This window comes from Amblyomma mixtum, chromosome 5 (genome assembly GCF_055824585.1).
Source record: "Amblyomma mixtum isolate Tamu chromosome 5, ASM5582458v1, whole genome shotgun sequence".
NCBI classification, from domain to species: domain Eukaryota; kingdom Metazoa; phylum Arthropoda; class Arachnida; order Ixodida; family Ixodidae; genus Amblyomma; species Amblyomma mixtum.
Genome location: NC_143016.1, coordinates 47,591,290 through 47,619,055, shown reverse-complemented (window position 1 = coordinate 47,619,055; position 27,766 = coordinate 47,591,290). Strand labels below are relative to the sequence as shown.

The following is a 27,766-nucleotide window of genomic DNA, read 5'->3' as shown; positions in this document are numbered from 1 at the left end:
ACATGACTGGGTAAATTTCTTTTATAAAAACAGCATGCGAAGTACCGAGTGACATATACTACCTGAGTCATGTAATTCAGCACACCGGTTAAAACATTCATTCAGCAACACTTCTAGATAGAGAGCGTCAAGCTCGTAAATACGCAATGATAAAAATGGTAGTTCTAGCATAGAATTACAGTGCCATGGTGTTATGGTAACATTTTAACAATCGTAGAATACAGCGGATAATCCAGGGGAGAGGGAAGGGAATGGTGCGGTTTAGCGATCGTCATTTTCCCTAAAAGCTATCCCTATCTCAACGCTCCTCATAGCCCCCGTGTCAAGGCGTGTTCGGCACATGGCAGTGCTTGGGCGCCGAGTCTAACGGCGCCCTCATCACGGCGGCCAACAAAACCGCTTTTCCCGCCAAACTCGAACGCCTGCTGCCGCTTCGGAGAAAGGCTGGAGCCTCTTCCCGCCAAAACAGAGCGCCTGCAGCCATTTCGCGCCAAATCGACCAGTCAAAGACGAGAAAACGCTATGCAGCCCCCCCCCCCCCCCCCCCCAAAAAAAAAAAAAAGGAGCGATCCGTTCACATCGCGCTTTGGAAGCTACTAAGCGTACAGCAGGAGAGCTGTTGAAGCGTCTTGCATACATCTAGCATGAATGGAGTATGACGTCACAGTTATGAAGCATGTATGTTATTAACGCGATGGTGTTAAAAGTCCCGTACACCAGAAAATCCGACGTCGGCGTTGTGAGCGAAACGACACGGACATGCATATGTCTCTGTCAGGTGGTCCCAAGAGAGCAACCTAGGAGGATGATAGGCCGTCTAGTTCACGTGACTTTGCGGCGCCATCACAGCCTGCCTCACCGGATAGTGAGCAAACTCCCCAACATGGCAGGTGGCAGTTAAAACAATGATTGTTCTCTAGGGAAGAGCAACCCCCATAGGCCGCACAAGGCCCACCGCTGGAAGCACCTGCCATCGCAGGGCAGTGGTGCATCGCTCGACCTCTGCACCACTGCGCCAGAAGTGGTATGAGGGCTCCTAGAGATCTACGTGTAGAGAATGTCTTTCTGCGTATATGGGAACTAACCCAATACGCTGTCGCGTCATAGCCTTAAGGCGGAGCTTAAGTGTCTCTTCAGTTTTTCGGACATAAATGAACACGGATGTGACGTTTTAAGGTTGCTGCAGAGGTGTCGTGTTATGTATACGCGTGAGAACATGGCTTCGGACAATGGCGATATTGGCACAACGTACAGATGAAGTTTCCTGCCAAGATCTTCCTGAGTCCTCGTCCTAAAAATGTAGCATTAGATTACTTTTTCAAGATAAGTTTAGGTAGCAGTTTGTGCTCTTATAGGGCTAACTAGAATGCTTATATTAACGTTACTGTATATGTTATAGGAATGTTCACTTTCCGCCATGCCACATGTTGCGTGTAGCGCAGAAGATATCTTGTGGAATATGCATATGCTTCAGTGTTTGCTCTTCTATTCTCGGTACACATGCAGGGGTTGCTGCGCCTCTAGCAACGCGCTGCCACCTTTCCTGAAGCCGCAGTCACCCCATTGGCGTAATTATGTTTACCTAATTGTAAATCGGCAGATATTTCCAGCTCAAGCGTGCGTACATTATAAACCAATCTTACACTGCGCTTTCATCGCAGTCGCGCAACCGCCTCCTTTTGCTCGCAGTCTCTTGCTTTTTCCTTAGCTGGACTCATCCGTCGTTAGACGAAAACCGTCAACAACTGGTCGGGGTCTGGCTTTTTCTGAAGGCATCCTCACTGCGCATGTAGGCTTTCCTCCGTTTTGTGCGGACAGGGCTTCTTGATCTCAAGCGCGCTTTGAACGAGTCTGGCATGTAGAATCGCAGACTATAGCATTCGCTCCGCACTTCTCGTGTAATATTTCCAGGATTAGAGGCATATTCGTGCGAATGCATTGCTCCAAACGTACCCACCCCGAGCAAGAATCTTGTCTTGTGTGAAGCATCGGAGTATCTCGGGTAAGCTCGGGTTCGTTCGCAGGAACAGCTCGTTTTCTCCTTTTCCTGCTTTTGGTGGTGTTGGTGATGATACCTCTAAGTTCGTGACTCAGCGACACGTTGGGGTGCGGAGATGAGACCTTCTCTTTTTGACTGTACACATTTATTTACAGCACTGTCGTCAGATGCGACATCAACAAGACAAATAGCAAAAAAATTGCCGAAGACACTTTGGAAATTCTAAAGTGTGCTTGGCGAAAGCCTTGTGGTCAACCCACTGCCGCTTCCCCGAACCGCTTGGCGCTGAATCACTGGGGCCGCTTCGGAGCCATGCGTCTTTCACTCGACTGCAACGAGACGTCTGGCGAAGGAGCGGCGGTGCAACTGCCACCGCCAACGCGCGCGCGCTCGTGCTACCGCTGCTGTGTGACGTCACGGTTGCTATGCACAGGTGCGCCCCCCAGTGGCGCGCCGGTTGCTAAGGAGGGGAGGAGGTTGCGCCTCTGCGCGGAACAGAAGCCACACTTGGCTCGATTCCAGCGCACGGGCGGACACCGCGAGCATGAGCAATTGAAGGCTTTCGCCTTAAAACTAGGTGTATACTAGGAGGACAGAGGTTAGCAGGATCAGGCCGTCTGCCTCCTGCTACACATTAGGCCGGAGTCTGGTGGCACCTCCGTCAGCCTTGCCTCACTCCTGCTAGACCCTCAATTTCGCCCATAACCTCCGCTTAAATCAGCTCTTCAAAATTTTGGAGACGGGTCGGTTGACCAATCAACGGCAGGTACTCTGTGACCAATAGCGGAGCGCTTTTTGCAACCCATCCTCCTGATGAGTCTTGGCTACGAAGACAGCTACAGCAAAAGGGGAATGTTGTTGTCTGTCACTGTCTCCGCGCTTCTATGCTTCTAGAAAAAGACCGCAAACTTAACTGGAACGTCGCATCAGTTGCAATGAGAGCAAGCTCGGGAAAGTTCGCAGAGCGTTGAAGCCATTGGGAGGAAGCTCGGAAAAGTTCGGAGGGGCGCAGCGCCGGCTGTAGCCAATGGGAGGAGCCAGCTGCGGCCGAGTGGAGAGGGGGTGTGACAGTGAAGATCGAGAAACGCGGTTGTGTGCACATACAGATACCAGAAATAAGAGGCGAAGAATAAACACATGTCTACTCGGTATAACTAAACTGTAAAACCGCACCACTTTTTGATATGCGGCGCTGTTCAAGCATAGGGAACACTGCTTTAGTTTTTGGCAACGTACTGTCGTGCCAGGGATCTTGGAATACAATTGGTTACAACTATGCTGCACGGGAATATGAAAACGATAACTAAAGATCCATGCTATCCCCGCGGTGTATGCTGCATGTTTTTCTGGGTCATGTCGTGGTTTGGGCAAGCTGCGCGGATTAAGCTCGAGTAAGTTTCTTTTTTATTCAGCTTTTTAACAAACTTGTTCACATATTTTCAAGACTAGTGCGCAAACATACACACGAAAAGGAAATAATGTTGGTGAATAATAAATCACGCAGCCACAACGAAGCTGTAGTACACCAAGTTCGAAGCAGATAATTCACGCGTGCCGTTCGGCAACGGTAGGCAAGGACCCCTTCGATACAAGTGCTCGGCTGTGCAGCGCCGACCTTTTTCAAGTGTTCGCCTCTGCGGTCTCTTTCACGTGAGATAAACGTCCTTCTGCCTGCCTGGCTTATCTTGCTTGTTTGTCCCTTGCGTTGTTTGGGATCATCTCCCGTGTAACTTTTATGCTCTGCAGGGTTCGCAGGGCCTACCTTATTCGCCTGCAAAGTGGCAGCCGTATTGTTGTAAGCGGCATTAACGGCTCCCTTATTTGGGTGCGTGTATCTACAACGTTCACTATTCTAAAAAATAAATAAAAGAACGCCATTCCGGTTACCGCTTCTGCCGCCGCCTTTCGTCTCACGGAAAACACGGGTCAATGGTAACGTGATCTTGGTCGCCAACCCACGTGTCACGCTCGCTTGCTTGTCTGCGTGTGTGACAGAGCGAGCCAGTCAGAGCGGCGTCGTGTCCAGCGTTCTCACCGCTTCTAATCAAAAGGGTAGTTAAGGGCTGCTCCCTAGGTTTACACAGTTTTCGAGCAAAAAATGTTCAGTGGTGTCCGCATATTTAGCCCTCATAATAGACGGAAGAAATGGGCTTCCAGTGGTCGTAGTTCGTATGTCCATTAAGTTCAGTCTCATAGCTTTGTAAAGATGTCGTTTATAAGTCACTAATTACAAACGGGTTACTTTAATGGTCTAATTAAGACGATTAGAGAAAATGCGCACTTCGAGTCTTTTTAGACAATGAATCATTCATCATAATAATGTCATCCTTCATCATGGTAGGCGGTGCGCCTGAATGAAATGGATTTTAAAGCAGGCATATTCAGTTATAGCGATAGACCACAAGTCCGCTAGAGCGCACTAGACGAAAATTTTTCTATTCTATGCGTGTAGAAAGGGCTGTCTTGCTCAACTTTACAATATAGAATATATGTCGAGTCAGCAGTACGTACATGCAGAATGTGGTTGTATACTCCCTTTTCTCCTTCACCTTTATATGTACAGCTGGGTTTATTTACAACTATTTACAATTATACACATCGACCAGGGTGGTCGCTAGCATTCAGGACGATCGGGAGCGCCAGGCCAGAGCTCGCCCCTACGAAACCCTGTCCTGCCTGGCCGACTTAAATCGCGCTACGCGTAGCGGCTCCTCGTCCTTCGGAACGTGACCAGCGCAAAGCTAGACCCTGTCCGTCTCTCGCGACTCCGACTCTCCTCCAAGAGTCCCTGCTGTTGTGTCTCGAGGTAGCGTGGCTGGGATGAGGAACGTCTGAATCTTCGCAGTTGGAGATTACAAAAACAAGCAGATTTAATGGCAAGCAACTGAGACACTTATTTACAAAAATTTACAAAGAGAAGAGCAAGGAATCAAAAGTTAAGAGATCATAGCGTCGAGCGTCTGGATGAGCCTGTTATCCAAGGCTCAGAGCCACTGGATGAACCTATTACCCAAGGTTCAGAGCCACACTGGATGAACCTATTACCGAAGGTCCAGAGCGTTCGTGCCCACTTTGGTCGCAGGTTATATAGCCCAAGACTCCGCCCCTGCACCAGGCGACATTCCATCGCGACACAAAAGATCGGCACCAGCACCGCCATCGAAGACCTGTTGAGCCTCCTCACTAGGCGGTAACTCATCGTGGCACAAAAGATCGGCACCACACGTCACTGCCAACTAAGACACCTGCTTAGAGCCCGCACGTGGGAACTGGCGAGTCCGCATTCCTAAGTCCGCAGTCCGCATTCCGCATTCCTATAGCATTGTGTCGTGTTGACGTCACAGCCGCAGGTGCGCAGGCTTCCTCTGATTCGTTCCGGGTTTTTTTCTCAAGACGAGGGACACCCTTTCTTCTCCTGTCGTCGGTTGCTTCTCGAAGGGGAGGTCGTTTTCTCCGAGCCGAGTGTGGGAAGAGCCTCGTCGGCCACTTCCCAGAAAGTCACCTTTTTTTGTGAGGTCATCGTGGGGTCAAGTTGAAGTCAAACGACCCGTCAAAATTGCCGCTACGTTGAATCTCCCTTTGTTTCATCTCGGGTCTCAAGATGGGTCGTAACAGCTACCTCCCCCGCCAGACGAGTCTCGGCGAGTAGCAGTCATCGCTGCTGCACGAAGAGACGACTTGCAGAAGCATGCCAGAAGTATGCCAGAAGCCCTCTGCCGCTCGCAACGTGGTCTTCTATTACGCCGGCCAAATTCTTTGAGGCGTCTCTGAAACTTCAACCACATGCGCAAGCAAGCACTCAACTTCCCTCCGAGCAAACCAGTTCCAAAAGAGGGTGCTATAATCCGGTTAGTATAGCCATTCTGAATAGCTCACACTGAAAACTCCCAGGACCCACGCAAGCTGAGAAAAACCGAACCTGCTACTGTACACCCTCACTTTCAAAAACGCACGAATAAAACTATTAGTAGCAATTTTGGTTCATAAAGAGCATTCCGGACTGCTTAAAAAGAACAGCTAAGAAGTCCGCGTCCCTTCCTGCATTTACTTAAAAAAAAAAATAAACAGCTCCAAAAGCTGCATAACTGAGTGAAAATCCTGTAGTCCACTAACACCACTGAGCTTTACCACTAAAAATGGGTACTCGTTTGCCTTAACCCCTGTCGAATTTTTTTCAGTAAGTCAATGCACAAAAAAAAAAAAAAAGAGGCAAACACTTATTCCCCGAATTGGACATTCTTTAGCCGCGCCCTGCGAGGTCGTGGTCGGATGGCCGGTCTACAAGCAGGTGCTTCAAGAAAACTGCGAATTTGATTGGTTCCGCCTCCGCTCGACCTACTGAGGAAAGGGTGCCTCCACCATTTCTTTGTCCCTGCCTGCAGCGACCCCCTCCGACTCACGCGCTCTCTGTGGCGCCCTTTTGTGTGGCTGTCGCGCCCTATTCTTCGTAGTGCAAAGCCTGCGTCTCGTGTCCAACGACTATGCCGTCTGTCCCTCTTTCGGCCCGCCAGGGCAGTCACCTGGGCTTTGATCGGGCCCATCCGCCTTCGGGAAAATTTCACTGATTTTCCTTTTCGGTCATTAGCTTTCGTGGTGCCGTCCCTTGTTGATCTGCCGGCCCTTGCATCAGCATGAACACCTGTCCTGGCATTTCTCAATCGCTTGTCGCGTTTGCGATGTTTCTTCAATGGACAATGGTGCTTTCGGCCTGCAAGGGCAGTCACCTTGGCTTTCATCGGGCCCAGCCGCCTTCGGGAAAATGACACTGTTGGTTTTCCCTTTTCTTTCACAGTTCTCGCGGTGCTGTCCCGAGTTAATTTGCCGGCCCTCGCATCAGCATTAACACCTGCCCTAGCATTCCTCATTCGCTTGTCGCGTTCGCGGTTTTTCCTGCGCCGCGACGCTACTTGCGGTTTACTACTCACAGTGCCAGGCGGCGGCTCAACTGTTGAATCGTCCACTCCTGTGGTTTCGTCTGAGCACCCAAGCTCATTTTCCGGCTGTCTCCCTATCGGAGCAGCATCCTCCTCATTCAGGGCAACAGAAACAATCTCGTCTGTACGGCACTTTTCCGGGAACGTTGCGCTCTTCCCTGGCGCTTCCCGGCTGCCGTCGGGCGATACCCGTTCACTCTTTGTGTCGCTTAGTACAGCCTCAACTTTCTGACTGCTAGTGCTCGCCAGCTGCACCAGCGGTGTCCCCTCTCTGGCTCTGTCATTTCTTTCACACCGAACCTCACTGCATTCTTTCTGGCGCGGGACCTCTGCCTTATCTGCCAACGTGCCATCTGTCTCAGGGCTAACAGTAAGCGTTTCTCCCATCTCATCTTCCTTGCATGGCTTCCCGTTCACTACCAGGTCATGCATGTAAGGTTTCAGCAGCTTCATGTTTTCATCGCAGTCACTGACATACGAGAACGCCACCTTTTCTTTTCGGCAGTTCATTGCTATGTGACCCGGCTCATTGCATCTGTAACAAGTGAGCGGCCTCCTAGCCTCAAACGCGGCTTTTTCTTTCTGTGCATTGGCCACTTTTGCACCCTTCTCACTGTCGTCCTGTTTTTGAGGTTTCTCGTAAGGAACCTTCCTTTCTTTCTTCTCGACTGTAGAGCTCGCAAAGTGCCTCTCGGGACGATAATTCGCACTCCTTCCGAAATTACGGGGCCTATCAACTCTAGTTGTGTTGCTAAACTGCCGGCGCGAAGCGTACTCCTCAACGAGTTCGGCAGCTTTCGTCGCCGACGCTACGTTGTCCCGGTCCCTTAGCCAATTTCTCTCCTCTTCAGGGAGGCAGTTGTAAAACTGCTCCAACAAAATTCTCTCAACTACAGCGTCCCGGTCACTATATGACTCCGTACTCTTTAGCCACTCAACCAAGTTCACTTTCAAATTGTATAAGAAATCGGGATAGCTCTCGTCCCTCGACTTCTTAGCTCCCCAAAATCTTTGCCTGAACGCCTCGGCGCTAAGTCTATACTTTCGTAGAAGGCAAGCCTTGACCTTCTCGTAGTTGTCCGCGTCCTCCCTACTGAGCCGCGCGACAACCTCCGCTGCCTCGCAGGGCAGAACCGTCAGTAACCTTTGAGACCAAGTTTCTTGACTGTAGGCGAGGTTCTCGCAGGTTCGTTCAAAATTTACAAGATACAGACCGATATCCCTTGATACTACATATGGCTGCATATGCTTAGACATCTTGAACCCTGTCTCCTTGCTGAGAAGAGGTACCACTTGCTGGGGACAACTTCCCGACCTCTTGCTCAACTCCATTTCTAACTTACTGAGCTCAGCCTTTAGCTTCAGTAGTTTTGCTTCATTCTCACGTTCGCGCTGACGCCATTTTTCCTCTCTCTCTCGCTCCTCCTGCTGTCTGAGCTGCTCTTTTTCCTGCTCTTTTTGCCGTCTGAGCTGCTCTTCCTTTTTTTGTTCGATGAGACTCCACTCTTCAATGAGCTCCTCATCATCTGCCCCCAAATCAGTAATGGCCTGAATTATCATGGGTTTTCGTGCCAAACCCCTTGTCTCAATCCCCAATTCCTCACACAACAGCAACAGGTCCGACTCCTGCAGTTTCTGTAGGTCCATGATAGTTCTGAGTCTGAGCTATTTCCAAAACAACTATGCAAAAATACCAAACCTGTAAGATTTAAGCACAGGTGTCTACCAGTTCTAAATTTTAACCCTCTCTTAGAACCTGGTCCACATCAAAGGAAAAGCCAAGCACTCACCCACACACGTGATCATGTCCAAGACAGCTGCACTCTCGCTGGCCGACCGTTGTTGCCGCTTGTAGCTTCAGAATCCCACCGCTGCCACCAGTTGTTGTGACGCAAGGTAGCAGGTCCCACCGCTGCCACCAGTTGTTGTGTCTCGAGGTAGCGTGGCTGGGATGAGGAACGTCTGAATATTCGCAGTTGGAGATTACAAAAACAAGCAGATTTAATGGCAAGCAACTGAGACACTTATTTACAAAAATTTACAAAGAGAAGAGCAAGGAATCAAAAGTTAAGAGATCATAGCGTCGAGCGTCTGGATGAGCCTGTTATCCAAGGCTCAGAGCCACTGGATGAACCTATTACCCAAGGTTCAGAGCCACACTGGATGAACCTATTACCGAAGGTCCAGAGCGTTCGTGCCCACTTTGGTCGCAGGTTATATAGCCCAAGACTCCGCCCCTGCACCAGGCGACATTCCATCGCGACACAAAAGATCGGCACCAGCACCGCCATCGAAGACCTGTTGAGCCTCCTCACTAGGCGGTAACTCATCGTGGCACAAAAGATCGGCACCACACGTCACTGCCAACTAAGACACCTGCTTAGAGCCCGCACGTGGGAACTGGCGAGTCCGCATTCCTAAGTCCGCAGTCCGCATTCCGCATTCCTATAGCATTGTGTCGTGTTGACGTCACAGCCGCAGGTGCGCAGGCTTCCTCTGATTCGTTCCGGGTTTTTTTCTCAAGACGAGGGACACCCTTTCTTCTCCTGTCGTCGGTTGCTTCTCGAAGGGGAGGTCGTTTTCTCCGAGCCGAGTGTGGGAAGAGCCTCGTCGGCCACTTCCCAGAAAGTCACCTTTTTTTGTGAGGTCATCGTGGGGTCAAGTTGAAGTCAAACGACCCGTCAAAATTGCCGCTACGTTGAATCTCCCTTTGTTTCATCTCGGGTCTCAAGATGGGTCGTAACACTGCCCAAGTCTCCCCATTTGGCGCCAAAACGTCTCCTTAAATAAGTTTCCCCAGCATTTTGGGGACCAACTTAGTGTCCAATCAGAGATGAGCTTCTTAGAACCAATCGGAGCATTTTCTCTGCAACTCAACAGACCAATAACACGCCGGTACCCACGAGCTTGTTTGCTCGCGAGGGCCGCATGCCTTTGAAGAAGCCGATCGCGCTTTTGCGCTTTCCCACAAACAGTAAAAACACTCTGACAAAATAACCAAATACACACAAGCACAACTTCCACCAGCTGTGGCTCCAAACACTACAGGGTGGCATCTGAGCCCTCTGGCCAGAGGCAGAGTAAGCACAACTCGTTACCCGCCATTCGGCAGCACGACCATTCGTAATTGCACCCAGCTGCCTCCCACGCAAGCTTCCCCCTCAAGTGTCCATGAAGCTTTCTTTCACACTGTTCGACGCCGCTGTCGAAAAGCCATTAAACTTAACGTGCAATCGGGGGTATATTGCACATCAGCTGAGCTCGGCTGCGAACGGGGATTACCGTAACCCTGTGTAGTCAGTGTAGAAGCTTCCAATGCCAGCGTCGTGTTAAAAGGACCAATACATCTGATTCAGGCGAGCCTTCATGTGTACGATGGCTGCAGAAATCCTGCAGGGAGGCAGAAGTGTCAGTCACACGCAGAAAGAAACTCTCGTAAACATGGCGGCAAGTTCGGCTGACTATAACAGGAAAACAATTTGCGATGCAAAAAAGAGGAGCTAGCCAGAAATCTGAGAAGCGCAAGAAGGATCGCCGACCCGATAGCGAGCTGCTTGAGTATTGTGAATGCGCGCTCGTTCTGGAAGCGTCGGCCAGCGCGAGAGCAATGGCCCAGCGTCGCGCTGTTTGTAAACAAGGATCCAAGCATGGCCGATAGCGACAGAGATAAGCGCGGCTGGCGCTGCTTCCAGATAACGATGTGTGGACGCCCCAGAGGCCGGGTAACTCCTTCGCCTATCTATGCATATAAGCTACGCTCGCGCACGCCTCCAAATGGCCTTCACGCAGGCTTCGCGTCGTTATGTGTGAATCGCGTCGTGGGGCTCAAGGGACGAGGATTATATGGTCACGTGGTCACTCGACTTGCGTAACGGAAGCAAAGAGGATGTGCGCTCGGAGAGCGCGCAGAGACAAAGACGAGACCGTCTCGAGCGTTGCTAAACCGAGAACAGTAACGGTGCGCTCCTCTAAAGAGCGAGTGAAACGGAGGTCGGTACCGTTACTTGCCATCCGAAAGGAACTGCGCACTTCATTATCACCTGGTGCAGCTGGTTTCGAATTGCGCGACACCTGCCCAGACAATATCGAATCATTCGATGCGTTTCGGCAAGCCTCAGTTTTGCTTCCAACTTGCACTCTAAACACGAATATGCCTATATGTTAGTAAAAAGGGAGTTAGGCATGTCCTCTAATGACACTCTTTTATAAAAAGATGTGCAAAAGAGGACAGCTTACTCCATTTCTACTATTTATGTTTAGAGCGTGCCTTACTTTTCTGCTATTCAGAAATATCATGCAGTCATCTAGAAGCAGGCTGTCGCGTTCCTACGCAGCAAACAAGTTTCTCCCATTGACTACGTTTTCCTCTTCAATCTTCTGTTTGCCCGATGCTTCACCTGTCGCTTGCGCGCACCGCGTGAAGCCAGCCACCAGAGCGGGAGAGGCATCTTTTGCCAAAGGTGGATGGCGGGGTGAGAAAAGGACGAACGGAAGGAGAAAGCGTTGATAAGGAAAAATGTAGGAACAAGGCGATGGGAAGTAAGATCTGCTGTCGTCTGCAAACAGAACGAAGCAGTTGGGAGTGGGCAGCGCGTACCATACATGTAAGTGCGTGCGTTGATTGTCGGCTATTCAGTCAACTGCTGTACCCAAACGAAGCAATAAGAAAATAAAAATATAGGGAAGGGTATATCGCGAAGGCACTCAACGTGAGTCACATTAGACACAAGTGGCGCGCGAGTCCCTCCCTCAAGAGAAAAATATATAAGTGCTGTATCTTACCGGTGCTCACCTGTGGGGCAGAAACGTGGAGGCTAATGAAACGGGTTCAGCTTAAGTTAAGGACAACAGAGCGAGCTATGGAAAGAAAAATGACAGGTGTAACCTTAAGAGATCGGAAGCGAGCAGAGTGAGTGAGGGAACAAGCGCGGGTTAATGACATCTTGGCCGAAATCAAGAGGAAGAAATGAGCTTGGGCAGGGCATGTGATGCGAAGGCAAGAGAACCGCTGGTCCTTAAGGGCAACGGAATGGATTCCAAGAGAAAGCAAACGTAGCAGGGGGCGGCAGAAAGTTAGGTGGGCGGATGAGATTAAGAAGTTCGCGGGGATACGGTGGCCGCGGCTGGCAAAAGACAGGCTTAATTGGAGAGACATGGGAGAGGCATTTGCCCTGCAGAGGACATAGAGTTTCTTACTATTACCTAGAGGGAAAGCTGGCAGCCCGTCTATGGGAGTTTACATGGCGACCCCTCGAGACCACTTCAGCCACCGTGGGCGCTCAAAGCATCATGGGGCGGTGAGCTACTTGTTGCGGAACTGCAACTTTTGGCCAAAAAATAATAAAAAAATTAAGCTGTTTGATAACTACAAACGTCCTAATATTCAATATCTTGTCTAATGCTTGCAACAAACGAGCAGAAAAGCATTTAAGTGCAAGGTTTGTCCAAAATAACAGACGACTCGCTCTCCTATTGGCCTAGTAAATAACACTATAAAAACTAATATTTCGTAATTAACAGGCGCACTTTTAAAAGTAAATATGTTTTCAAAAAAGATGTTGTTGCTTAAATACTATAAGATGTTTTTTAATGGCATTTCGGAAAAGTGAAACCTTTTTTTGGTGCGTGTGTCGTCGCGTTCTCACTACTATGGGTTTTGCACACTGCATTCGCGCGAAAGTCGTCTGCGCACACACGAACAGAGTTTTCGGAATGAAACGTCTTAGTAGTGCCACTCCATGTTTCCGAAAAATTACGACTGTGCCGCAACAAGTAGCTCACCGCCCCATGATGCTTTGGGCGTCCATGGTGGCTGAAGTGCAGCGCCGCCAGCTTTCCCTCTAGGTAATAGTAAGAAACTCTATGGCAGAGGGCCTAGTCAGGCTGATGATGTTGATGATGATGGTGATGGCGCGCGAATGTACAGAGCCGCGACCATCGTGTATAACGACGATACAACGTCGCTGATATTTTGCTCACCTCTTCCGACATTAAACTGATAAAAAAAGAGAAATACAACTCGATTTCGCACCGAAAGGCTGGTTAGAAAAGGGAAGTTGTTAAAGAAGACTGTATTCAACAGAAGAGCCCCTGTTCCGCGAAAAGCCTGATACCCATCTCTTTCGGTGTTCCGCAGATACATCGCCAAACCACTCGGGAGTGGAGCTCTTTATGGTGGCGCTAGAGTTGCGTGCCCGTTATAAGTACGGTCACGTTCACCAGATGCGGCGTGCATGTTGACGAGACGCCACCACATCTCCAGAGGGTGCAATGCGCCGGCTTTGGCAGGGATCACGTGAACACAGCGCGAGTCGATGGATCTCTGGTCGAGCCGACGTATGCTCTAAGAGAGAGAGAAACGCATTTGTAGAGTACCCACGATCTTTAGGGTTTCGCGACCGTCTCTTAGAACTGCCAGTGGCTTAGGCCGTAACCTATATGTCACGCGGAGTGCAAATGTTACAGCACTGTTCAGAAGTGCGTACAAAACACTCAGACAACGCACCAGCCCACCGTTCGAATGTGCGCGCGTTCATATGTTCTTGAACGAGCCCTGAAAGGAGCATGCGGGGACCAGGGCCCGGTGGCTACAGGAAACAATATGTGTGTGTGTGTGTGTGTGTGTGTGCGCGTGTGTGGGGGGGCACAGCGTTATCATCATCATCACCATAAAGTCTGGTAGTTTCCCATTTTTGTGCACAGGAGGCGACGATTTGACAGAGCTTTCTGCACGCAATAAACTCACAAACAGAAGAAGGAGATTGGATGTTCCAATGGATGCAGCCCATATGTAGGATACGAGTACAGCCAGAAGAAGCGGCTCGAAGACTGAAGCAACGCTATCTAGTGTTTTTTCTATGCTAAACTCATTCCTATTGCCATGACCCCTCATTAATACCCGTAAAAGAACGCAGAGAAGAAAGACGTCGCGGCGGAGGTTCTTTTTCGTAATTTATTTCACGTCTCTCTTTTTCTGTTTGTCTGAAAGAAACATGCAAACCAGGGGAGCAACTTTGTTCTCGCCTCGAAGCACAAAGACCGTAATTAGCGAGGTCCCAATCTTCGAGACGACGAAACAAAAGACCGGAGGCGATAACTACCGAAGGCGAACGAAGTGAAAGAAGGAGTGTACAGCCTAAGTAAGCGCCGAGCTCCTCGGTGCAAGCCGTCAATCAGTGGCGCGCTTTATGCGAGGCCAACTGCGGTCGGGCCTGACAAAATAAGCGCGCATATATAACTCCGTCCGTGTAATGCGACTCCATTGTTTTCATCGCACGCAGTGTTCTTGCGTGGCCCGGAATGGCCTGTAGTCGATGAGAAATTTACCAAGGCGCGCGCGTAGCTGTAGCGCGGAATCTAGTTGGCGCGAGGAATAACCGGACGCTTTCACCGCACTTGTGCGCTCGCCGGTCGTTCGTCCGTGCATGCAACGGTGGCCGTTGTGCGTATCGATCGAGCGAGGTGAGTGGACGGCTGTGCCTTGCCGTGTGCAACTATGAAGTTCTGAGCGGCTAGCGTGATGCCCCCCGATAGCTGCCTCTGGATTGGTCACTACGTGCACTCTTGAAACGATTGGCCGACATAGTACGCGCGCTGTCCAATCGAGGCAACCTACACCAATCTGGCAGAAGATTGAATGCCGACAGCGTAAAGGGGCGGTGTTCAACTGCGACAGTTGCATCAATTTTATTTAATGCTTTATTTTCTTTGTTACTATCAATGTGTTTCTTTTTATTGTTAGGCAACAAGGGTAACAGGGCACGCAGAAGACAGGCACAAAACAATTGTGTGCGTGTTTTTTTTTTTGCGAGTGTTCTAGCCTGTTGGGAAGGTTTTTATCACGTGACTGCTTCAAATTAAAGAAAAAAGACTGCATGTAATCAGAAGAGTGCATCCATACATAGTGCAGATGGCGTTAAGTTGTTTGAGGCTCGTAACATTGGTAGATGGCGAATTTCGCGTCCATCAAGGCAATTAAGGCTTGCAACGCATTTATTGAGGGGGGGAGAGACATCGACGGTTTGCTGTCAATTCATAAAGCTAACGTGCTTACTAGGCGCCCTGATCCTGTCTGGAAGGACTAGCTTCAGAGTGTATTGCAGCGATTTTAATCGCTGACGTATAGGTTTCACGCGAGACTATCAGCCACTGTTTAAAATATAGACAGTAATTTATATGGCGCTCCTTGGTTAATTGCGTAGTAAGAGTACATAGTATGCATCCTTGGACTAGCTTGTTGAAACCGTGTAATGCGACTCCATTGTTTTCGTGTGCTGTTTGACTGAGTGATCGCTTATTTTTGCTTACCCATGTATATAAAGGAAAAAACAGGTAGAAATGTTTATGAAACGCTATAAGTCATTATATCAGACATTCCAAAAGACATGGCAAAATTCTGAACCGGTCTGCGGGAAAGCGTTTTCAATCCTCATAAGCGTTGTTGCTTCGAAACGCAGTTAACAGGTGTAAAAAAACAAAGCAAGCAACAACAAAAATATCATAGCTTTCAGAAAGGAGAAATTACAGCTTATGTGACGTGCTTTTGTTTTCAGCATCCTGTTGTTATGCAACACCTTGTTTGCAGCATATTTCGTATTTCTAGGGCGCGCGCAAGCAGGTGTGCATAAATTACGATCTTGAGCATAGACCTGTGGGCCCGCACTTGCGATTTTTACCGCCACCTGTTAAAATTTAGATGCATCGCAATTTAAATGCTACAAGCCCGTACACTTCAGCTTCATGTTCAGGGGACCATTATTTAGGATCGTTGGATTCATTCCATGCCCATACGGCATATTAATCTCCGGACATTGCATTTCATTTTCAGTCGCTTCAAATATTTATTAGCACCATAGTTAGGTTATTACTGCCGCACGGCGCATTGTCTGGAAGGAAACCGATGCGCAGGAGAGACTCGGCTGGTTGCCGCACCTAAATTATCTGTGCGTTCCGTGCAGCGCCACGGGCAAATAGGGAGACGAACAACGCTTGCGGCGATAATTCTAGTGCTCCGGATGGAAGGAACGCACCCGATGTGTTTACGGGCAAAGAGCGGCTGAAAGAAAGGAAACGGCGCATCGCAAATAGCCTTCGCCGCGGGCGCCGAGCACTTTCTTCGTCCCGCGCGGGCGTTGTACCCGGCGGCGGCGGAGCCGGTGCCATGGCCACTGTGCCATGGAGCGGCGGCGCTGCAGTCGCACAACTGCCCCGCTGCCACAGAGGCCTAGTTGGTGCGGCTTCCGCGGGGCGCCGCTGGGCTCGTGCGCGGCTCTGCGATTGGCTGAGCGCACTTGCCCTACTTAGGCTGCCGCCCCGAGCCATCGCCGTGGAAAAGTGCTGGGCGTGCAGCAGCGCGGTTCGCGAGCTCGACGGCGGCAGCCCTTCCCCCTCCTCTTTTTTTTTTTATTCCGAGCCTGCCCACGGCTTGAACAGCCCGTCTGGACTACGACCCGTGCGGCAACCTCGATCAGCGACTGCCGGCTTGGATAGCGTGCTGTGTTGTGCGTTTGCGACGCCGAGCGGGTCTCGGTTTAGGCCTACGGCCGCACTCGCATCGTCCGTTGCCCGGGATTTGGTGTGTGTCCTCGCGCGGCCAGCAACTCCGACGAGCAGCGTGCGGATCCCGTCGCCGCTGGGTGCCAGGGTAAGTGTCCCCGACCGTCCGTGCGCGCACATGGCGGCTCTTGTCCGTGCCGCCGGTGTTTCTTTGCCGCTGCTCGCGCTGTCGGAGCCCCGGTGATGTAACGCGAGGGAGCGCGACACTCGCGGTGGCTGACCCTAATTTTGAAGGCCGGTCAGTCGCAGTGGGTGACCCCTTGGAAGGTCGTGCCGTGTGCGCATGCGCCCGAGCCCTGTGTTGCCGTCGTCTGCGGGCCTGGGGAGCACCCTGGGGGCGCCCCAGTTTCAGCCTTTTCTTTCCCGGGCGCGGCTCTCGGCCGGAGCCCGCACCCGACTCGCCGGGGACCCACGCGCGGCGGCGTGCTCGCGAGTCGCGCCACCCGGCGTCTTCAGCCTTTCCCCCTCGCGGGTCATGCAATCTGTCCCCGAACGGTCACGACCACCACGGCGTTGTTGTGGAGGCCGGCGGGCTTGCCTTATCGATTCGCTAACGCGTCCCGGCCTCATTCTGGGCTGCGCTCTCTCCGCCGAAATCTACCTTGGTCTCTTTCCAGGCCAGCTATCGCGTCCCGTCCGACTCAGTCGGGCCGTCGGCTTGGGTTATCGTGACGGCGTAACTGACTTTTGCGCGCACATATGCCGCTACTGAGGCTCTCGCTCGCGAGTTGTCATGCGGCGACGTTCCCCCCCCCCCCCCCCCCCCCCTCCGCCGATGCGTTCTCCCAACGCATGTCTGCCGGCTAGGATGTTTTGGTCAGCCGTCCGTGCCTCGTGGGAGCTGCCGGCGTGCCGGGAGCCGCTGACCTGCTTTAGGTTCGGCCCGGTTCTGATGCAATCGGGCCCCTCTCTCTCCTGGAACCCAGATTCTTCGCTCCGTCGAGTCATTCTCGCTTTTTCTCTCTTTGGCTTTTTTGCATGCGCGCTCGGCCCCCGCGGGTTCCCTATCAAACGCGTCGGACCGGTTGTCCAGACTGCCAGAAGCGACGGCTGCATCAGAGACAGCCTGATCCACTGTAGACGGACTTTCAAAGCACGGCGGCCCGGTAACGACGCGCCGCCTGGGTCGAGTGACAGATGCCTGAGCGGACGCCAGCCTGTGCCCTTACGGCCGCCACCGAGTGTCGCTTTTGGCGTTTTTGTAGACTACGAAGCCTGTGGAATTTGCCCGAACAGTGTGCGAAAACAGACGAGCACTATAATGAAGAGCCTTCTTGGCATATTCTTAAGAAAAAAAAAAAAAAGGAGTGTTTTCATTATTTATCGTGATTCACCTCTTCCAGAGCGGTACTGAACGCCTGTTCTCGCCGTAACCATTCTAGATTAGGACTAGAAAAATTCCTCTTCGCACTCGTCATTTGCACAAAGACGCATTATTTCAAATTTATTTATTGATAAGATTACTGTGCACTACTGACTGACCTTTGCCCTTTCAGGCACGCGCGGCTGGAAGAAGCGCCCAGCTGCTTTACGGTATCTCCCCGAATATTCGGACTGACTTATCGTATATGTTTTGACGCTGATCACCTGGCGATTCTCGTCAATCTGCCCAAACCGACATCGTTCACGTTCTACGCGTGTCTCTGTGCGCATTTCGGGTTTCACGGGTGGTCTTGATTAGTCCAGGGGAGAGACATGGGGCAATACGTTTCAACTTTATGGCTGGCGTCTGTACCTGTGTGGAGGTGCGCGGTCAGAAAGTGTGGGGAACAAAATCGAATTCGTTTCGGGACTTTTGGATAGGTCAACATTTGAAGCTAAATACTGTAATAAATCTACCCCCTATGAACTTAGACAAGATACAGTGCAAATACCCAGATCACGTACGAGCTATGAGACCACAGGTTGAGTACACAAATTCCAAGACTTTTGAACCAATATCCTGCCACCTCTGAAATACTGTCTGCCAATCCATCACAACACAAAATAAAGAAAACAATGAAACTTATGTACCTTATGGAGGTATAGGTGAAATTTCCATGCATCATATGTATCCTGCTTTTTTTTGTCCAAATGTAAATATTATTTTAAATGTATAAATGTAATTACGCTATTTCTTATTTTGTCTGATTTATTTTATTTCTGATGTACGTAAGCTGGCATTTTCTTTGTTTGTATTTCAACCTATTGTATCTTTTTTGTCTCTTGCAAATATGTTGTGCATACATGGTTTAAATGCATTGTCTATAATTACACTGTTCTAATCTGTTTGTATGTACCTTTTACACGCCTCTTCAAACCCTGTAAATAGTTGCCTCCGCTGTCAAGGGTGGGATGGCCTCGTCAGGCGGGAAACCGCCTTTAGCCTACTCACCCAGGACAGAATTTTTTGTAAATTTTGTCCCAAATAAAAAACTTACTTATACTGCTGCTCGGTCAGTTTGTGAGGGTTTGCATCCTTTGTAAGGACCACCAGGACACTGTCGACTTTATGTTTGGTTTATCGTTCATGAGGGTTTAACGTCCCAAAGCAACTCAAGCTGTGAGGGGTGCCGTAGTGAAGGGCTCCGGAAATTTCGACTACCCGGGGTTCTTTAACGTGCACTGACATCTCGCAGTACGTGGGATATCGTCTCCATCGAAATTCGACCGCCGAGGCCGGGATCGAACCCGCGTCTTTCGGTCAGCAGCCGAGTGCCATAACCACTGGGCCACCTTGGCGGCTGCGTGTGAAACGTCTGTTGATGTTCAGTACAGTGCCTTGGAGAAGCTTACGAGAGAGAGTCTCTCAAGAAATAGCTGCAAAACGAAAAATAATTGCTCCTGGCATGGCTGAAATTCCATTTAATTCAGTACACTGCCTTGAAAAAGAGTTCCGGAGAGAGAATTTCGCAATATTAGCGACATGACAGAAATTTATTCTTCAACGTCGTTTATAATACTCTTTATTGGCTCGTCATGGTTCCAAGCACAGAACGAGGACGAAATGCTTTAAAATGTAGCCTGCAAGTTCCTAATCACTTGGGGTAACTGACTGCCGACGTAAGCTGAGCAGTATGGTGAAATGGACGGAAGCACGAGCTCCCTAGGCTGGTAGTTTTTAACAGTTGAGTACATACTAACTGGACGTACTGGTAACAGCTTCCTGTTTCGTTGAGGCAGAATCACTGTAGTACGCGGTTTTCTTCGTCTGAGTGTCGGAAACCCTGGGCTGGCAGTTTTCAGCGCAGGTTACGTAACGAGTGCTGTACTGCGGAGCGTAATATTGTGTCTCGGGCCCATTGTTACGTGTTCAAACTCGCGAGGTTGCTCTGGAGCGAACGCCATTCGTATCGGCGCTTGCAGCTCATTCGTTTTGTTCTAAGCGTCGGGGCATACTGTGGTGTCGGTGCACGGTGTCGCCGTAATCGGAGGCGAGACGGAGAGAGCGCTTTCCATTGTTGTGTCCCCGGCAGGGTAACCTCCGTGCCGACCGGCGTCGGAAAACAACCCCTTTCTTCGGCCGGCGTCGACGTCCTTTAACTGGAGGGGGAGGGCCACCACGCGCGCGTATTGATTGAAGCTGCCGCAGCAGCAGGCGCGGAGCGAACGACCGTGGCCGGGACCTTTCTGCATGGCTGATTTCTCTCCCGACTGTCGCGCGTTGCCTCCGCTGCCCGGCGACCCTTCGCGGTCGGCTGCCGACGCCGCTTCTCTCTGCCTGCCATCGTCCTCGACACCGCGGGGTGCAATAAGGTTGCGGTGTTTACGTTGCTGTAGATAGGGCCGTGTGTGTGTGTTCGTCGCGTTACGCTGCTCCCATTTTTATGGCGGAAAAAGTGGGCTCGCATAGTGTTCTTCGTGGCGGCCCGCGCGCACACTAAGGTGTTCTCCCTCTCTCTGCTCTTGCCGTCACGGTTCCTGAGGGTGGATTCGCGAAGCTTTTCTTACGTGGAGTGAGGTGGGCTTTTTCTTTTTCGTCTGTGTGACGCTGGCGCTGTTGACAGCAAAAATATGCGTCACCAACGAGGCCTATCTGCTAAAGCGCAGCGAGATAGGCTTGTTCATAGGCCGGCGCGCTGGCCTGGTAGTCGTGAGTGGCGAACCTGTTTGTAAACAGCTCTGTGAACTGGGCCTTTGCGCGGTGCCTTGCAGGAGTGCCAGCGGCAGACGAATAATATCTGTTCCCTTTGCAGTGCGGTAGCTGCAGAGTACTTGCGGCAGTGTGCTTGAGTTGCACTTCGTCCATGGAATAGCCTTGTCGGCAGTCCTGCGCGAACCTCTTAATTATTGACGCGACGCGGGAGTGAGGGTGGGAGAACGCGACGACCCGTCATCGGGGTTATGTCGTTTTCGTTGATCGATCGTGCGTGTTCTCGAAGGTCCACTTGCCTCTTCCTTGCGTTGGTCCACTTAGCGCGTCCGACAGAGTACCGAGAGACGCCAGGTTTAACGCTGACCATGCGACGCGTTGGCAACAGTAGCTGGGCCAGCTTGAGGCCAATTGGTTCTGAACTTATGCTGAAAGACGAAATCTCTATCTGATTCGGGGTGGAGACTCCGACCTCACCGCCAGGGAAGGGAGAAATATTCGCCGTTATGCAGGGAATCGTGTTCACATCCACCGCCCTGGGATCTTTAGCGCGCACTGACGTCGGACAGAGCACGGGCGTCCGTCGCGTTTTGTGAAACGTTAGTTTGCCCGAACTTGCTCCGTAAGCTGAAGGTGGTCGTTACTTTCACTCCTCGGCGCCGGTAAATAAAAAAGGGCATACGAACGTCAGGTGACATTCCAGCACTTGCTGACCACCCCGTTTGCAGTGTCTAGGATTATGTTCAGAAAAAAAAAAAAGGTATGACATGAACACGGTACTTTGAAAACTTCTGTTTCGTGATTTGGGTTCTAACCCGACCGCGGCAGCCGCGTTTCGATGGACGCGGAACGCAAAAGGCGCCAGTGTGCTGTGCGTTGTCAGTGCACTTTCAGATTCTCAGGTGGTCGAAATTATTCCGGAGACCTCCGCCACGACATCTTTCTTTTTTCACTACCTCCTTTATCCCTTTCTTTACGGAACTGTTCTGGTGTCCACCGCGATACTAGAGACAGTTACTGCGTCATTTCCTTTCCTCAAAAAACAATTTTCGATTCAATTTCCACACGCACTACGCGCTGCAGATCGCTACCGGGCCAGTCGGTGCTCATAGGTTCCAAATGGCGTGATTGGCCATTTTTGCGGCTTAGTCTTGGGCGAAACGGATCCCCTGTTCGCTCACTCTCGGTGCCGCCGCAGCGGAGAAAGGGCGGCTCCGTCGCCTCCGACGATTGAGGTCAGTCGCGCTCGGCTCTTCCCCCTTCCACTCCGTCGAACGAAGCCGGCGGCGGCGCGGTAATTTCGTGCTGCGTTCCTCCTCCGGCGGCGCAGCGTTGCGCCACAGCCGAAGAAAGGAGTGGAGCTGGCCGCCATCTTGCTGCCAAGGGAATCGAGAGAGGAGAGAAGGCGTAATCGTCTGCAATCAGCCCCCTCCGCGGTAACGCTGTCATTTAGGGGCGTTTTTTTTTTCTTCTTCCTTTTCCTTACTTTGCTGCGAGGAGAGGGAATTATATTTAGACCCCCCCCCCCCCCCCCGGACCAGTGCACAGGCTTTGCCGGACACCGGTTGACAAGACCGCCTTGGGTCTCTCTCCCCTCCGTGCTCACTCTATGTCGTTATTGTTTTTACCAGCGGAATGCTTTCGTCTGCAACCGGTGGTAGCTAGTCGCTGAAGGAATGACTCGTGCCAGTCAGCCGCATGCGTGTTTAGAAGGCCCCGTTGCGTGATTTCTGGGCGCGTGGCTCGGGTACTGCGCCGAAACGTCATTACCGAAGCGGCAACGGTTGTGCGTGTACCGCTAAGTGGCGTTAATGTGAGGTGCGCCCTATCGCTTGGTTGCTCGTACCACTCCTCCTGTTCGTCCTGTGCCCGTTCTTCGCACTCGGACGCACTTTTTCTTTCTAGTTATGCGAGGCTCACGCCGACCCACTCGGCGGATTTCGCAACGAGGCACGACTCGGGACTAAGGGCTCTCAAATGCTGCGATTAATTGCGTCGTCTGATCGTGTGTCGTCGGAGCAAACCATTCATTCATTGGCCGACGGTCTGCGGCATCTCCGCCCATCGGGGCCGTTGGGGACGTGTGCCGAGGAACGGGCTTGGCACGTACTGCGCATACTGGCTGTCTACGATTTGTGCATCGCCTCTAGACTACTGGCCGGCCTCCGTTATCTCTCTAGCAGAGGGAACGGCACCGCGGATGAAACTTTCCCGTGCCCCCAACCTGCGATGAGCTGGTCTCCGCCCTTTTTTTCTTTCTCGCACCGGCGAGGAGGACATCCCCGCCGTGATTGGCTGATGCCGACGGTAGAGCCGCGTCAAGTTGTCGGGTTGGAAATGCTGCTCGAAGGCAGGCGCGTAATTAGTTTCGCAGTGACGCGCAGCGGCCATGGCGGCCATTATCGGCTCCTGCCGCACTCTCAAAGCTTCCCACGCTTTCCACGATATCTGCCGTGACGGACAGTACGAGTGCAGCTGCTTGACGGGTTCGGAACATTCCCTCGATCTTGTACAAATGTTGGAGCGCGACCAAAGTTCGCTAGCAGATCTTCCGATTATGATATATAATCGGCTACAAATTACCTAGCTTTTTAGTCACACTGTTAGTACATGTCCACACAGGAGTGGGTTGATAAGAGAAGATGGCACTGAAGTTCAGCCAAAAAAAGGCTTTGCTGAAAATGACAAACAAGGTTTCTTTTTTTTTTTGCGATATCATATAATGCAGTTAGGTAGCCCTGTGGCTGTTTAATTCACATTGCGGAGCACCGAGACAGTCAACTCGTGTAGTTGGAATAGAACGGAGAAACTGCCCAGCGAGTGAACGACGCCTGGGAGCTGCCATTAACTTGGGTCCGCGCGCTCGCGCATATCATCTGCGTTCGCAGTCGGCCGCTGCTCCCTTCTCGTCGTGCGCGCGGTTCGCCAGCCGGGGCCGGTGCGCGCGCGAGCCCACGGTTTCCCATTCCCGGCCGGCGGAATGGCCCGCCCTGCGCAAACGACCCTCCCGGCGCTGGCTGACGCGGCGCAAGGCGCGCGCGGTTGCGTAAACCAGCTGGGTGCGCGAAAAGGTCCGCCTGGAACCCGCACATGGGGAGTACACTACAGGGAAACGCAATTAAGAGCCCCGCTCTCTCCTCCCGCGGAGGAGGGACGAAACTCCGCGGCGAAGAATAATAGTTGGGCTTCTTCAGCGTAGTGTGTGTGTGCGAAGGGGCAGGAACCTCCCCTTTTTTTTTCTTTCCCGCGAGCGGCCGTGATTGTGCGCAGTCGGAGGCAACGCACACTGCAGCAGGTGTATTCGCGGAGGAGGCGCATCTCCGTTCCCTCCTCGTCATCCTCCCAACTCGTGCTCGGGAGCAGAGCAGAGGATGAGGTGTTGTCTCCCTCGAGCCTCCTCCTTTTTTTCACATCTCGGCATCTGTGCAGCGCCGGCTGCACGGCAGCAGTGTCGTTGCCGCAGCGCGTGTGACGTGAGGGGCAGGAGCCTCGTGCACGGTCTAGTCCATTGAAGCGCGCAGCGTTGCGCGCCGAGCTGATCACAGTGTGTCGCTCACAACGTGCTTCGCTATCGGCGCATTTTCTCTTATTTTGCGCAGCAGATCAGCGAAAAAAAAATTGTCGCGAGCTCGGATGTGCCATTTCCTTTCCTTAAAAAAAAAAGAAAGCGTACAAGAAAAAAAAAGATGTCAGTTGACACGACTGTAGGCGAAGCGGGGAGAGTGTTGGATGGCGGATAGCGTTGATGAGCGCAGCAGAGGAAGTCGTCTAGAGTTTAGAGTGCACTGGTGGGCCAGTCGGTGCGCAACTACGCCAGTAAAAAAAAAGAAGCCTCTCCGACTCGGCACTGCATCTTTTCAGCTGGCCTGTCCGAACGTGTCCGGCGGTAGTCGGAACGGGGCACGCGCGGCGGTTCGTGCCGCGATGGCGGCGGGGCGCGGCGAATCCTCCTCCGCGCCCTGCCCTTGGCCCCGGCGTTGTGTGGACGACGATCTGGCTCCTTGCGCGTGTCGTGCGTGGCCCGGCGGCGGGGCCTTCGTGTTAACCGCGTGCCCAATTACGTGGGCCGCCTCTGCCGCTGCCGAGGAACGAGCCTCATGCAGATAGGGGCTCCTCTTCGCGAAAGGCGGGACCGTGACTCCCCTGGCCTTGACCATATGGGCGAAGGGAAAGAGAGGAGGGCGGGGGGTGCGATTCGCCGCATGAGCGCCGCTGGGGCTCCGGCAGCGGCCTGTCCGCTGTGGGAGCTGCTGCCGCCGTCGCTGCTGCTTATCGCGGTGCTGGAATACAAACTGCCTCGTAGAAAAAAAAAAATATATATAGGAAAGACACAGCGCCGACTTGTCTTGCATCGCGAAAAGCAGCGCCGGCGGCGCGCCGCGATTGCTAATCTCCTTTTTGCCACCGAGGGGGGGGGGGGGGATGTGCACTGCAGCGGCGCGCACAGGAGCGCAGGGCGGCTGCGCGCACTGCGGCGACTTGTCGTTCGAGAAGCCACTCCTGAGGTCTCCTCGAGTGGCCTTGATCACGCGTTCGGGCGCCTTTTATGGCCTGGTGCGTCTTCGCTGGAGCACATGCACACTGTCTCAGACCCGCGCGTGGCTAGCTATACCTCTCTCGAAGCAGGAGTCGGCGCATCTCACGGAACGGAGTGGATGACCGACCAGTGTTCCTGCAGGAACACTAGGATGATGATGATGATCTATCGACTGTTCCCTTTGTATCGGATGGGAAGCCCGGTGCGCCATCTGGCGGTGCGGGCAGGGCACTTTTTTATTTTCTTTTTGTAAGACCTTTTCTAACACATATATCTGATGGGCGCCGTGTCGGCGCCCCATGCATAAAAGGGCCATAGGAGCGACAAGGCACCAGCGCCATCTCTAGCGCCCTGTGTCGTTTCCCGCCTTTTTTTCTCAACTGGGCCCTTTTTGCGAATCTTAAAAGGAACAGACCCTCGTGTGCTGTGCAAAGTGAGTGCACGTTAAAGATCCCTAGGCGGTCGAAGTGATTTCGGAGCCCTCCACTACGGTGCATCTTTCTCTGTGCCTCCTTTCACTCCCTACTTCATCCCTTCCCTATAAAGGCGTGGTTGAGGTTTGGTTTGGTTTAGAACGAGCAGTTAGCCCGACGCTCAACCTTCATACTCTCTCTGTCTATAGCTACTCTGTATTGCGTGTCTTCCCGATAGGCCCCGCTGCTGCTTCGTTTACGCTCACATTGCGCAACGTCGGCATTTCTCCGCCGAGGAAGGACACTCGGCTGCAGGCCTGTAGAGCATTCCGGCACTGCCTCGGGGCCCGATGAGTGTGGCTCGTTCCCGGCGTTGACAGCTGGCGAGAGAGAGAGGGATAGCAGAGCGGCAGTCGCCGTCCCGTGACGGGGCTGTATAACGAGTTACTATAACAGGCGCCGTCATGTGACGCTGCTAGACTGACGTGGAAAGTATTAAGTGGTTTGACAAGGCTGAAACGCGACCGGCGCACTGCAGATGTTGCACGAAAGGTATTCGCCAGCACTTATTATTCTGTCGCCCTCGCTACCTGAGCTTACTCTTGCGTTTTTTTTTTTCTCCCCCTGTTTTCGCCTTTACAATTTGTATACATGTCTTGTTGCTCCAAGGCAGCAGGAAAAGAGGCGAATGTACTGTTAAAGAGAGAGAAGAGGAAAAAAGGGCACCTTTATGGTTGGTTGGTTGGCCTCAAATAAAATGGCACATACCCACTACGGGAGAGTGGCCAAGACGCAGCGGTGAACTGCTGGAAAGAGGAGCGTTTATAGAGGAAGAAAAGGAATAGAACTGATGAAATGAAATGTATCTTCCTTTTCTTTTGGAATGCAAGAAAGCCTGTTGAAGACAAAAACGTAAGCGCCTCACCGTTATTCGAGCGGCAAAGCTGCTGGCTATAAAGCCGATGGATGCAGGAACGACGCGTCGTGATAGGTGAATCTTCGAGGAATCCCAGACGCCGTCACTTGGCGGCAGGTAGAGACGAACAGCTTTCCAAGCCTCAATGTACTACATATCATGCACCCGACTTTGTACGCCGACACATATCTCTGGTGCGAGACCCACCCTATACTCTTTCACATTTCGTGGCGATCTGGGGACAAACCAAACAATCTCCAGGCGCCAACACACGTCATTTGAGTGGTAGGAGGCGCTGATGACCAGCAATAACCCGGATGACCAACGGGACCTCATCCAACGGGTCCGCAGAGCAGCTCAAGCCAGTGGAGACCTGGAATGAGGACACCACACATAATCTTAAGCAACTCCTTTTTGTCCAATAAATGTTTTCCTCCGAGGAAGGAAGGAAGGAAGGAACAGGGTGATTTGAGCCTAGATCGGGTACACTATACGCACGCGTTCCCTGTGGCGAGCAGATTCCCGAGAGACGTGCGCAGAGAAATGTTTGTTGCTAGAGCTCGTCCTCCCAACTGTACAGCAAGGTGAGCGAAGCATCCGCGGACATGTCATGCTGCAAATAAAAAGAGGAAGATTAGAAGCAAGAAAAAAAAAAAAACGATAGAAGCCAGTGCATCGTGGCCGTAATAGCTGCCTCCCGGAACGCTTTCCAGGAATATGATATCAAGCATCGAGAGCAGGAAAAGACGTGATGTCTAGTCGAAGCAGCCTTGTTGGCCTTTTGTTCATAAACCCGTCGCCCGCACTCTCGCGACTCCACTCTCGTTACGAAGTGCAATCAAAGAAGCAGAGAACGAGGAAGTTTTCGGCCCACCGCTGTCGTCGTCTTTCCCAGCCGCTATCTCTCTATTCCCCTGCGATTCTAGTGAAACTCGTCTCTTTGTGTCTTTTTTAACGACGCCGCTGGTGTCGCGCAACCTGGCCTGAGCACAAACATCGTATCAGTTGCTTGAGAGAGGAAAACCCCCCGCGGCCTGATATTCACCGTGCGCGTGAAGTGCATCGGAGACGAACACTCTGCATCTGGTTGGTTGGTTGGTTTGTTTATTGCGCGGGTGGGAAGCACTGCTGCTGTAGCTGAGCGTGGACGATCGTCCGCGGATGGCTGCGCGCCTCCAAATCGAACAGACCCGTGCACGATCCCCCCCCCCCCCCCACGCCCCGTCGAAAGCCCGCGCAGGGGTTCGGTGCTATGATTATGTGACATCTGCGCGTGAGGCGCTTTGGGTGAAAAAGAGGGCTTCGTGACATCCGTATTTTTTGTTTTGTACAAATTCTAG

At 52.0% G+C, this 27,766-nt stretch overlaps 1 protein-coding gene across 1 annotated transcript in view; it reads left to right on the top strand.

Annotated features, from left to right (window-relative positions):
* Window positions 1–16,241: 16,241 nt before the first annotated feature.
* The window catches only part of LOC149342008 (ecdysone receptor-like), a 148,897-nt gene continuing 137,372 nt past the window's right edge, over window positions 16,242–27,766 (top strand). The window contains exon 1 of the mRNA XM_089544307.1: window positions 16,242–16,576. The gene's annotated coding sequence lies outside the window, so the exon portion shown is untranslated. The remainder of the gene's footprint in view (window positions 16,577–27,766) is intronic.